Raw genomic sequence first — 12,150 nt, forward strand, 5'->3', positions numbered from 1 at the left:
GTGTTGGTTACAGATACGTTTTGCCAACATGTAGAGCATCGGCTACATAGCAATATTTTTTGGAAATCCTTGGTTGAGTTCTTTAGAAAACTCTTCCAAGCCTCAAAGGTTTACATTTTCTTTACATATACATATAAACGATGTTAAAGTTGAGAGGAGACAAGTAAGTAACCCCCAAAAGGACTGTGGGGAAGAATCTCCGATTTAGCCTATAAAAGGTACCTAGGCACTTTCTGGGAAATATTGTTTACTTCTTTTTCTTACTGTTTAACCCTAAATGAAATTATTGGTAATTCCCTTGCCCACAGCTCACACTCTGCAGTAATATTGCTGCAGTGACCCAGCTGGGGAGAGCGGGGGGAGTTGGCCTAACAGCTTGGGCATTCGACCTGGAATCTGGGGAACTGGGTTTGAGTCTCGGCAATAACGCTGAACATCATGTGATACTGGGCAAATTACCTAATCTCCCCGTGCCTAACCAAAATAAACGTGTCCTAATGTAATGCAACTGGTGCTATGTAAAGCTCTCTGATACCTGATTCAGGTCAAGTTCACGTTATCTAAAACCTTTTTCCTGTCAACCACACTACTTCACCTATCACGGAATCATGTCTGTAGACCTGGCTGGCCGTGAGGAAGGTAGTTAAAAAGAACAGGGTTCCCTGGATTAATTCAGTGTTTTCAGAGTGTAGTCAGAGGTCACATATCAGAGTAGATAATCAGAAGTTCAATGTCTGCTTAGGATATAATGCTTATCGTTATTATACTTGCTGCAGGCAATCTAGTACAAACACATACTACCTAATTTCTAATTTATGTTAATTGGTGCAGTGCCTGCTTAGTAAAATGTAAAATCCCCAGTGTCTTCATGTTTACAGCACACTAACAATTGTCAGGCTATTGGTTGTTGGTATGCGGTTATATCTTGGACTAATAAATCTATGCTGTTTACCTTTTGTGAGGCTAATAATTACCTCCCCAATACTTTGGGGCCCATTAGGATGGCGGGAGGATCACCCGCCAGGCTGGCGGTAGCCACCGCCGGCCTGGCGGGGGTGATCTGCCCGCCATCATACCCGGAATCACCCCCTGCCATATTAGCATGGCAAGACCGTCCGCCGCTTTTACGCCCCGGTGGCCTTGAGATCGATAATTGCCAATTGATGATTACATAGTAATATATTAATTTAAAATATCAATACATATTATTTAGTAATATTTAATTACCAATTAATAACTAAACAACAATAAATACATTTTCATAACCAAAACATTATACTTTTAAATAATTACCAATTAATAATTAATATCCCATAAATTAATAATCAATACCCAAATACAAATGTAATAGTTACTTAATTACTTAAGAATTACTTTACACACTATTCCCCTATAAACGCACAGCAAACTCCAATAATAAAATAATACACTTAACATAATTATAAATTAATCAATTAATTAAAATGAATTACCAAGTAATAAAAAATAATTACCAATTAATAACTATTTAACAATTATATAATTAGCAATACTTATTAATGCACATAAATTATTACTCAGTTACATTTAAATTACTTCCCACACTAGTCCCCTATAAACCCAGAATCCGCTACAGAACTTGCACACAAAAAGTTATTACAATTAATTTATAATTCATAAAAATTATTAATTAATTTAGTATATTTAAATTTCTTCCCACCCTATTTCCCTATAAACCCACAACCCGCTACGGTGCTAAAATACAAGATTAACTTAAAATAGCATTATTAACATATACAAATTGTACACATATATTTTAAAACCAGTAGAACACTTTACCAAAAAAATATAACACATACATATTAAATGCATAATAAAATACATAAAAATCATATAAATATTGATGTTCGTAACATCGATTTTAGTAACATCGCTATTAGTAAAATTGATATGTTTGATATAGATATTACTAACTTCAATATTCCTTAAATTGATATTTAAAAAATGGATATTTCTTACCTTGGTGTCGATATTCTGTCCATCGATATTCTTAACCGGCATTTCGGGCGGTCCCATTTCCCAGGGGTATGGCGGGCGGACAAAGGTATTATCTTAAAACATTTTAAATGGTGAGTATAAATTCCCTATTCATTAAAATGCATTGTACGTATATGTACAATTCTCTAGTGTATATGACCTCTTGTGTACTGATGGAGACAAATATTGCAATTCATCTATTTAAAAATTAGTATTTACTACAAGGATGAACTTTCAGTTTTTATAAAAGTATGTCCATTGTTTTTGTGCCAAAATATCAAAAATAAGTAATTGTGTAAGTATTGACTTCCAAAAATGTTCCTTTATTAAAAATATTGTGTGCCAAAATGATATGCGGACCATAAATTGCATGTATCTAAAGAAATTCTGTTATTATTTATTTTTAACACATTTTTCAATTTAATAATACATGATAAAAAAAAACTAAATATTAATACACTTCCAAACATTTTATTTATAAATGTCATTTTTTTTAACAATGATTTAAAACTATCTTTTTAAGTCTATTAAAAGTATTATTAAAAATCTTTTTTGGCAGCAGTACTCATGTTTAATTTCAATATTTAATGGATTTTGTCATCGTTGGGCATTTTCATGTTTATAAGGTTGAAATTCTGGTTTATTTTTAATTAGTAATTCAATATTAATTCATGTTTATCTTAAAATAATTCAAAATCAAACTTGTTAGGACTTATGTTTATTGTATCATTTCTTTTTTTTTAAATTGTTTTCATGAGCATGTTGGATATTTTCTGGTTGAAATGTGAGGAGTACTTTGAATACAATCACATGCGATTCATACTGTTAAATGATGTTATGGGCATTATTACAATGTCATACGTTAAGCCTCTGAATGCAGAATTGCACACCGACATGACAGCTTTACAGTGTGACTTTGGGATTATGATGTCGGCTCTTTCAGTGTAAAATGCCTGATCGTTCCTGCTTACTTTCAATGTAATTAAGCGGCCTGTTGGCCAGTCGGAAACGCAGTCGAATCCCTTAAGGGTGGAGTTTTCATTATCAGGATTACAATGTCTGCTTTTGTAGCCTGTAGCAGGGCTCCCTTTACTTGGAGGTGTACGGTTTTTGGTCATGTGCCCCCCTTGAAATCCCTGCACTGTCTGGCTGGCACCCAATGGTCCTATTCAACACGTTGCCGATATTCCCACAAATTCCCATTTCTCTATTAGACATTCTGCTACGCCGTGTTTTTGAACACCGTTCAATCTACTCTAGGGATGTAGGTTTTTGCATCCTCACTATGGACCTCATTAGGATGTCGGGCAGGTCCACATGGCGGTGGCGATCCGCCCGACATCCTTCCCCACCCGCCACCCAATTCACCCCGCGATATTACAATGGCGGGGGACCGGGGCGGACAGAAAGACCGTCCGCAACTTTTGCGCCCCGTCAAATAGTTGACTGGGCGGAAAAGGGGTTTATTAAGGTGGCGGTGTATGTGTCCACTCATCAAGTTGAGGCAAGACTGGAATACTTGTCTACACATTTGTGCTGTGATCACCACTATCTCCATAGTGCATTTTGTTAAACAAACTTCCATTTCTCTATGGGAGTTCGTGAGACAGACTGTTTCATGCCTTATCCATTTTAACCTTGTCTATGATAGTTGCAACGACAGGAGGAAAACAGGGCCATTGTGTCCGACATCTGAATACAGTTTGCTTTTTTCCGCACAAGAAGTGGCTGTGGCCATTACCCAAATGACGGGCAACAAAGCTCCCGGCTTGGACGGGGTCCCGGCTGATCTTTTTAAAACAGATGTACTTTTATGGGCAATGTTACTGGCCAATGTTTTGAACAAGGCATGTCTATATGGAATGCCTAAATCCTGGTCTACATCAACTATACTTCCAGTTTTTAAAAAGGGTAATCGAGGGGATCCAGGGTGTTACAGGCATATATCCCTGATTAATTCCATGGTTAAGGTGATGGGAAGGGTGGTGCTAAACAAATTAACCAAATGGATTGCTGAACGTGGTATATTGTCCGACATCCAATACGGTTTTAGGAAAGGCAGAAGCACCCTGGATCAGTGTCTTAATCTGTATCTTATAATAGGAAAGTACACCGTAGCCGAAAAAGGTACCCTCCACATTGCGTTTATGGATCTATCCTCGGCGTTTAACGAGTAAACAGATCCAAGCTGTGGGCTCTGTTATTAGAAATGGGTATGGACAAAAATATTGTGTACTTTTTGTCATACTTGCATAGGGATCTTTCGGCTGCAGTAAGATTCGACCAAATGGGCAACCTGACGCAGAAGATAGATGTGACAAGAGGAGTCAGACAAGGCTGTATTCTAGCTCCTCTGCTATTTACCCTCTACATTAACAATCTAGACTTGGTATTGTGTGGCGCTGCTAAGGATATTCCCTGTGTGGGGGATCGACTGATCCCAGCTCTGCTTTATGCTGATGATGCAGCCTTATTGTCTGGTACTGCTGTGGGGCTTCATCATCTGTTATCACCGTTTGCTGATTTTATGGGTGCATTGGACTTAAATGTCAACTTTTCCAAATCACACTCAATGAGTCTGGGAGAAAATACCAGTAAAATCAAGACGTTTTGGTTGGGATGGGAATGAAATAAGCAGGGTCGCCTCATTTCCATATCTTGGCGTCTTATTTGAAAAGAGATGCTCTTAGGTTGCACAGAGGAGGGTAAAAAGATTAGCCATGACCCGCTCCACAGGTTCGATACTTGACTACGCACGAAGGTTAGGTGCTAAACCGATGAAGGCAATGGTAAACATTTATCAATCTAAGTGTATAGCTATTGGAGCTTGCTTTCAGTTCCTCAGTCTACATCGTCGTATATTATACATGAGGAACTGGGTGTGACTGATGTAATTAAAATGTCACCTTTTATTAGGTGGATCTCTATATGGTGTAACCCAGGCCTGGAGCTAAACCGCAGAATCATTAGGGATTATATGTCATTGGACAGGGCCAGTTGGATTCCATGGCTTAATTACGTGAAAAACATTATAAGGGAGCTAAGTCTCCCCGATGTTTTTAATAACCCAGAAAATCTATGTAACAAGGATGTGGGTTGGGGAAAGACAGCATTTTTGTGCCTTGCAACCACAGAAAGAGAGGTTGCCGAACTATTAAAACCTACAGTACGAGCCCATCAGATTTTAAAAAGTTCCATCATGATGGAGACCTACCTAGACACAGTCACTAAAACTAGACATCGTTTTTTATTGACCAGGTTGAGGTTTAACCTTTTTATATTATTTGTTGGCTGAGCCCTTGGGTTGGAGCTGGCCAGAGGACTTGGGCCCCTGTTCTTGTGATAGTTTTTCAAGGCAAGACACCATACACTTTGTAATGTTTTGCGATCATTACTTGCAGCTACGGAAGATTTTTATTTTCCCAATTTTATAAAATAAGGGCTTCTTGCAGGTTCGACCAGCCTTAGTGTACCTGCAGATGCTGACCAGCCCTTGAGAATTTTTTGTATTGCTAGTTTTATAGTTGCAGCAGTCAGAGCAAGAAGCAAAAGAAAATAACATCTTATTTGGCTGTTCTAATATGTGTGAAATTCTTGTTTCTCTATTGACTGTTGCTTTTAAATAGTTTTATTCATTTGTGTAGTAGACCCTTCTGTTACGTTGTACACTATTAAAATGAAATATTTAGCCCTGAATTTTATTGCTCATTGCTTATGGAATGTTATAGATTTTATCTTTTTGGAATATGGTGCATCTTTCTATGCTTTATGATTTTAATTGATCAAATAAAGCAATTTTGACTGACTGACTGGCCTCAGCTTGAGCTCACATAAATAATTGGGAGTTTTCAAATGCACCGTGTGTGGTCACATCCTAAATCAGTCTGTGGAATCACAGGCCTATGGAAGGCCGATTCACAAAATCAGACGGTTTTGGTTGTAGGCAATTCAGACCAACCGTGAAATCCGGGCTCTAAGTGTGATTTGCTCTATTTGTAAAAGAATCTTGTGGGAAGTTATTTATTCGTGTCATGAGAAATTATCAATTTGTTTAATGTTACATATATTAAGTAATGTTTTTTTTAATTATATGTTTTTGCTTAAAAATTCAATTCATCTGAATATAGTGTTGGATTAATTTGGGATGTAAATAAAACAAACGTGATTATTAAACATATTAAATATGAAGTATCATTGTTTAAATTACTTCTCAAAGATCTCCACTCAATTTTTAAATGAATAATCTTATATTGTTGCCAATTAAATTGAGTTTCTAACATGTGTCAGTTTCTTTTTTTTTACTCTATCAGCAATTTTGCACAAGGTAAGGATGAGAATATTTTTTCATTATACCCCAGTGATTCAATGTTGTTCATACTGTATACATCCTATTTTTTGTAGTATCTGTCGTATTCACAGATGTTACTGCATTTTTCTAATTATTAAGATATGTTTAATAATCCTTTTTGTATATTTAAAAATGTTGTTGTCTAAATATTATTAGTTTGTTTTGGAATTTAGTTCATTTTAGTGGCCTTATTTTTTTTAATTTTGTGTCTGTATTTGTCAATGTTAATTTTATTATGCTTGCAGGTTTATTTGTTCACATAAAGTTATACTTCATTAATTTTTAATATTTTATTTTTGTATTTATTTTATAAACCATGTTAAAGTATCTAAATATGTGTGATCTCAATATTATGTCACTTATCCAAAATAATTTAAACATGGAGATCTTTGACAAAGTGATCAACGACATTCAAGATAAGTTTAGCAATAATTTAACTCACCCCCTAATCCGTTACAAGGCTCTAGCCCGATTGTGATCACCATACAACAACCACTCCTTCCCTCACCTGCCTTCACCACCCTCCTGTGCAATGTAGCCTTGCTACCACCCGTGGCAGCACTACAACCCTGTATGCTTTAGCCACCACCCCAAATGAATATTGGCAATATTCCAATAAGCCGTACTTACACAGTACAGGACATAAAATCCCCTACACAAGCTAACATCTCTTTGACTACTCCGATACGCAATTAGAAATGGAACATATTTTTAACTCTGCACCAAAATTAACAACTCAATCGATTTTCTGACATCATGAAGCAGTTTGCCATGCCAACCGATGATAAACCTCCCACAACTTCATTTAGTACACTTTACTTCCACGACAATTCTCACGCCAGTCATAATTAAATCCAGACCGCCCTCATTTCCTTCAAATCCCTAATACTTCTTCTTACCATACCAAAATGAACGTGCAATTGAACAGGCATTGAATTGCAAGCCATTACCATATTTCATGATATGGCCAAATAGATAATATCTCTACTCTCCGCCCGAAAACTCTTGTATGTCTCCTAATCAAACAACAGCACCTCCAATTTCTGGTCCAAGGTCTTCAGAAGACAAGAAAATGATGGCTGAGGGCTGAATTCATTTAGCAAATACCCATTACACACGAAATAAAATATCATAAATGAAAAAAAATTACTACTCAAAGTAGAACACTGCAAACTTCAATGAACCTAACGCCAATCATGCTAGCCTCATAAGGTCAATACTAACTAATTTTAGTTACCAAGCAAATCAAAAACCTCTGTTTGTGCCCACCATGAGTAGCTAGTCACTTATTCAACAGGTACATCTCTCTCCTTTTCAGCTCCTGCAACTAGGTTACCATCTAACACACTGAGCAGGATTACGATCACGGTCGAATACCCTCCGACATTCAGTCTGAGGCTTTCAAACCAATATTGACAGTTTCTGCTCCGACAGGCTAATTAAAATACAGCCATTAGGTATTTAAACCTACCAGCTATTAAGGGGTGAATCAGGTGTTTTCACAAGGAAACCATCGGCCCTTCGGAATCCATAAGAATTTTTGTTTTACACCTTCAGGATTAAGATCCACGGTTTACATAAAGCTTTACATGCTGGGCCGTTTGGCATGGAAAACCTGTCCAAGAGCGTGTTTATGGGTCCCTAACCATGAACCACTTATGTTGGCAGCCTCTATTTGGGGTACAAGGTGCTGAAAATGTTGCCCCTCTGTTGATCCCAGCACCTTGTCACCCGTGGTGAATGGATTAACACAGTTATTGTTTTTCTTTATTTGAGCTTGTGTTAAGGGTGGTTTATGGCAAAAACGCAAGGTCCCTTAAAGAAATGGGAGCATGCGACAGCACCATGTGCAGTTCCTTGTTAATAGCTACGTCGAGCCCACCAAACAGAGGTCAGCGGGTGCAGAGATCGTAACAGTGTAGAGCTGATTAAAGACCAGCCAACATCGTATTAAGCACCACTATGTCTGCATTAAAAAGGCCAGACCATTATCTCTCATCCACCTTTAAGTAATCACCCTATTTTAATTCCCATTACTAAATACAAACTCCAACAACTTCACATATATTATTCTTCAACAAAGGAAAAAAAAGCTAAATTGTGAGTTAGGCCAATCGAGGTGCCTGTTCACTTGCACTGGCCATAATAAGTCATAATTGTCTTATACACATTATCAGGTGAATTAAAGTCAACAGCCTCCCTGTTACAAAATTTCAATCAACAAATGGGAAAGATAAATCAATTTTTGTGAGTAATTTGTTTTTATGCACAGCTGTTCTGTACACAGTCTATGCTCCAAACCCTTTAACCACTCTACCCCGTCCACCTGTGTTCATCACATCCCCTAGAAACCATGGTGTAATTATTAAAAGAGATTTATAAATGTTCTAAATGCTTTGGAAACTGTTTAACCATTATAAAATCTACTCACTTTTTAAACATAAGTGGCTCTGATTATGTCTTTGGGGCAGCGGATCAAAGGGCCTCTAATGCGCCTATGCCATGTAAGAACCGCCAACAAGAATTATTATTTGAAAATGTGCAACTAGTAACTCTTAATACAGTCTGTGGTTATTTGCTTTTCCCATCGTGCTTCTTGGAAAACAGACATCGCAAATGGAAATGCGTAAAAGTTCCAACACGGCATGGAACTCGATGTCCATGCCATGCTGATACTTTGTGAAGGTACAGACAGGAGGGTACATATTGTGCCACCCTGAAGGTATCTCCATAGTAGTGTGGCAATCGCCACCCTTTGTTCTTGACCCGCCAGACTTTTCATTGCGTGTATCCTCCTTAAAGAGGCTGACGATTTAAGAATTTTGATTTTGCTCAGCGCAAATTCACCAGTCCCTGATAAGCACATTGCATTGTGGCCCTCCTGCACCACCGAGCGGGAAGTACCGTTCTTTGGTGCAGCTAGGGATCTAATGTCTGTCCGACTTTGCAAGTCATAATACAGGGGATTTTGGACCTCCTGCCTAAGGTTCGGGTCTTGCTAATACCTGCCTCTGAATGCAGACAATATGTATTGTGTCCCTGGTTATTAGAAAACCATGAGTCCTCTGTCAAAGTAGCATCATATAAGTGGTGATAAAATGTGACAAACCATGTTAAAAAATTAGACTTTTCTTTAGGCATTTAAAAACAAATTTCATTGTTATGTGTTTCTCTTTAATAACAGGAAATATTAACTTACTGTTATAGATGGATACATTTAAAATAAAATTCAATAAAAGAAGCATCCTTAATCAAGAAATACCAAATCATATGTACTTATTTCAAATCTGAAGATAGGCAGCCAATTATGTATGAATGTGACGAAAGGGGTTAGAGACCTACATATCCCAGAAAACCTAAAGGGTAGTTCCGTCTTCTCTGTCTACAATCCCTTATTCCATCTACTTCCTTATAAGCACCTCCTTCTCGTTGCCTGGTCCTTGTCACCTGTATGCTTCGGTGAATTCTACATCCGGAAGAGACGCTGCCCCTGGATTGATGGCACTCAAGAGTCCAGAGTTTTAACAGATATCTGCCTTCGTTTGAAGCACACGTTCTCGCTGGAAAGCAAACGCTTTTGTTCAGCCACCGGTAGAGACTAGTATTCTGCAAGCCTCATTGTTTGTAATTCACGCGTTCGTGTGGAGCGCCACTACGGCCGTTTCCCCCGCCGGCAGAGACCGGTAATCAACAATTATTCCAGCGCTGATGCATGACCATGATATATGTGCTCTGAACTTCCTGGCTGGATCTGGGCATTTCTACAACCCGTAACATGCGCTGAAGTGATCGCAAGAAGACAAGCTCTCTTTTTTTTTTATTTCCTTGGTTGTGCTATATGCAGAAAGGGGTACAGTGCCTCCCCCCTTTGGATTACCTTTTGATTTTGTGCACAATTGAGCCATTGCGAGGCTCAGATGGGTTTTGTGCATCTTGGATGTTGCCATTGTGATTCTTAACATTGTGTAACTTGAACCAAAGGCAATCCCAACTTTGAAGGAAATACTTGTGGTTCAAAGACAACGATATTAGATAACTACATTTCTACATTGACTTCTTCTGAAGCTTATTCTGCCGAGTTTTGCAAATCCTGGATTATTAGAGGAAACAGACACTTTTATTTATTTTCTTTATTTTTACCTTTTAAGCCTTTTTTGTTCTTGGATGATTGTGGCATATATTACGTAAGTTTAGACATATAGTTTATATTTACATTTAGTCCTACAGAGTGGGTGGGGCCAGGAAACTCATGAATGTTGTATTGTGTCTCTCATACAGGGAACACTGGGATCTCATAGGAGTGAAGCCTCCAACTCCTACATCCACACCATTGAGTGTTCTTGCTGCTACAACTTTATTGTTTCATTTATTCATTTTTTCCCTTTTCCTGGCTGGGGTAATATTTGCAGAGCGAGTTTAGACCAGCTCACAGGTAGTGCCTCTGAAAGGGAAGGGGTTAGCTAGCATCCTCATTGCTCCTGCTGTACCCGGATTATTAAGGTTAGTTAACCAAACTCTGTTGTGACAATGAGTCCAAAGTATTATAAACATTCATGGTGTTCACAATTCTTGATTGAACCATTAATAAACGGTTTACTTCATATGTTGTTTACAAATTGAACTACTCTTTCTGTCAATAATTTAAAAGATTACATGAATCATTGTTAAAAAAAGTTATGAATTGTTGGTTAATTTTTTGCATCTGCTTTGTTTGATCATTATGTAAATGTAAGGAAATGTCTATGTCATTGTCATCACTGGGAAATTTAAAGTCTGACATTGTGTACCAATTAAAAAAAGACAATTTTCAAAAATGTAAAGAAAACAGCATGGTATACTACGTTCAACTTTTTTGTATCCAATGTTGATCACAATAAAATTATTTTTTCAACATTCCAACGTGATTTTTTTAATGAATATAGATGGGGTGTTATTTCTATACTGCAGTTGATACTAAGATGAAGAATATTGCTTCACGTATTATCTTTTTCCTATTAATGTACTGGTAAAATTTAAATAGACTTCTTTTCCAAAATTCACTATTATTGCAATTTATTTAAATTCTGTTTATATTTGTATTATTTCGCATTTATAAATAGACAAGTATTAAAATGATTACCTCTCCATAAATTGTAATGTAGCAGTAATTTTAGCACATTATGATGGCAGGAGGATCGCCCCCCCCCCCCAGCCCAGGGATGGCGGTCCTCCAGCCATCATAATGAGCCCGTTGGTGTTAGCATTAGCATGAAGAAATTGCACAGGCCATTGACAAAATCACAACTGTGAAGGCCCCAGTAGACAATAGTGTTCCATTTCATTTCTACAAAATCACTTAACAGATCTTAGTGCCTTTTTTTTGGGCAAGCTTTTAAGGAATATATCAACAAGCACAGCTCCTCTTGCGGAATTCAGTAGGGGGCTTATTTCATTATTGCATCAAACCTGACAGAGCACCACTTCAAGGAGCCAACTTAGAACCAATATCCCTCATAAACGTAGATAAGGAGATCATGGTGAGGGTTTTGGTAATTTGAAAATTCACTTATATTTAATGATCACGTTAAAAGTTTTTAAACCCTCTGAATGACTTTAGGATGTCATGTGGAACTCCACCAACATGCCGTCGGTGGTGGTCCTCCATAAATCATAATAGAGGTTCAGACCACTGGATTTTAAAAGCGACGGTCTGAGCGCAAGGGTCCGGTGAAAAGGACTCTGACTCCAACTGGGTCAAGCAACCAATTGGCGAGGCAGTTGTACAGAAAACTATACAATGAAGGTGT

Source organism: Lissotriton vulgaris, chromosome 2_1 (genome assembly GCF_964263255.1).
Source record: "Lissotriton vulgaris chromosome 2_1, aLisVul1.2, whole genome shotgun sequence".
In the NCBI taxonomy this organism is placed as follows: Eukaryota; Metazoa; Chordata; class Amphibia; order Caudata; family Salamandridae; genus Lissotriton; species Lissotriton vulgaris.